Raw genomic sequence first — 2,217 nt, forward strand, 5'->3', positions numbered from 1 at the left:
CCCCCCCCCCCCCCCCCCCCCCCCCCCAATATGTGTTTTAGATTTATGCCTTGCAGTCATGTGATTGGCTAAAATGAAATTAAAAATAATTTACTCAGTAAGGTCACACCCATAGAATTCAATGTTCACTCCCACTAAGGCTAACTTTGAATCCTTGGTGTTCCAGGCTTATATGCGCTGTGCTCTTTTTTTCTTTATTTTTTTGCCTATATTTAACTAGGCAAGTCAGTTAAGAACAAATTCTTATTTACAATGACGGCCTACACCGTCCAAACCCGGACGACGCTGGGCCAATTGTGCGCCCCCCTATGGGACCAATCATGGCCGGTTGTGATACAGCTTGGGGACGATGTTATGTTTCCTCTAAGGAAGGACTAATTCTGTCTTCCATTACTGATATGATGACAGTACACCCTGAATGGATTGATTAAATCAAGTTCATTATCTTCTGTTTTTCATTTAATTCTAAGAGTTATTTCCGGCTCAGTTTGTTTTGCACAACTTCACATCATAGTCAGATAAGATAAGCTTGCAGAGCTGCTGCTACACAAACTTTTTCTATTTACTATGTTCTCTTGTGTAGTCCTTGTTCCTTTATAAGGCTAGTAGCAAACATGACCTCTTTGTACACTGCAAAATCTTGAGAATCAGAGAGGATCTCTAGGGAATTCTAATTAAGTGAGCTTGTGTGTTCCATATTATATGACTTGGATTTTCCTCCCCTCCTACTAACCTTTTACTGCTGTAAATATTGCAACACACACAAGGAAAACAAGTCGAGCTGAAGGAACTGAATTTGAAACACTGTGAAAGGTTCAAAGCCCAGAGTGAGTGAATGTTCTATTCAGGCTTATGGATTTTAGGGCCAGAAGGGGGATATCTGTATGGATGACATTTTGAAGAGGTGAGTAAAATCGTAAGCTTCATGTAATAAAAATCATATCCAAGTACTGTATGAATCATTGATGCTGAGGTTGCTGCAACATTGCCGACTGTGGTGTTTGTTTCAGAGCAATGGTGTGGAAAAGACCAATCAATAAGATATAATATCCCCAGAAAATAAAATACCATTGACCTATTCTATTGAGAATAGGTCATACAAGCTGAGAGGCACAGGGAGAAGTTGATCACACAATTCACAAAGATGAGCATTCACAACATTCACAGTAGGTGTACTTCACATATGGTGTAAGTCTTCTCCAGTGAGACAGATAAGAAAATAGAAGTGCCGGTTGTAGGTCTTACCTTTGAACACAAAAGGGCTTGTTTATGTTTGCGTAATATAGGTAGGCCTAGATAATTAGGCCTGGTCAAGTTTAATGATCTGAGGTAAAACAAGATTAAGGGAAAGGGGGATACCTAGTCAGTTGTCCAACTGAATATATTCAACTGAAGTGTGTCTTCCACATTTAACCCAACCCCTCTGAATCAGAGAGGTGCGGGGGGCTGCCTTAATCGACATCCATGTCTTCGGCACCTGGTGAACAGTGGGTTAACTGCCTTGCTCAGGGGCAGAACGACAGCTTGTCAGCTCGGGGATTTGATCCAGCAACCTTCAAGTCAGAAGATTGAGTAGGGCTACTGTAGTTTTCTTTCAAGTGTGTCCATCCACTGTTTGACTAAATTACACATATTACTCATATGGATAATGGATGAAAACCTCCTGAGGCAAAAACAAATTAAACATTCAAATTAGAATTCTCCTTCAAGTTAGTGATTAGTCTGTGGCTCTGGATGAATATTTTATGTTGTATGAGGCGAGACTGTTATTCCTAACACTTTTCAACATTCCCCCTTTTTGTAGGCAGACTGCTGTAGCCCTCAGACCAGAGGCGTCATGTCCCTGTGCCCCCTTAGATATGTCTTTAAAATATATGTATATACACTGTGGCCACTTTATTAGGTATACCAATCTAGTCCCTTTGCCTCCAGAACAGCCTGAATTCTTCTTGGCATGGAAATGTTGCTCACTTGGTATCAAGGGACCTAACGTATGCCAGGAAAGCATTCCCCACACCATTACACCATCGCCACCAGCCTCTACCGTTGACACCAGGCAGGATGGGGACATGTATTAATGCTGTTTGCTCCTAATCCTAACTCTGCCATCAGCATGACGCAACAGGAACCAAGATTCATCGGACCAGGCAATGTTTTTCCACTCCTCAATTGTCCAGTGTTGGTGATCGCGTACCCACTGGAGCCCCTTCTTGTTTT

The sequence above is a fragment of the Oncorhynchus clarkii genome, chromosome 20, assembly GCF_045791955.1.
Source record: "Oncorhynchus clarkii lewisi isolate Uvic-CL-2024 chromosome 20, UVic_Ocla_1.0, whole genome shotgun sequence".
Classification (NCBI taxonomy): domain Eukaryota; kingdom Metazoa; phylum Chordata; class Actinopteri; order Salmoniformes; family Salmonidae; genus Oncorhynchus; species Oncorhynchus clarkii.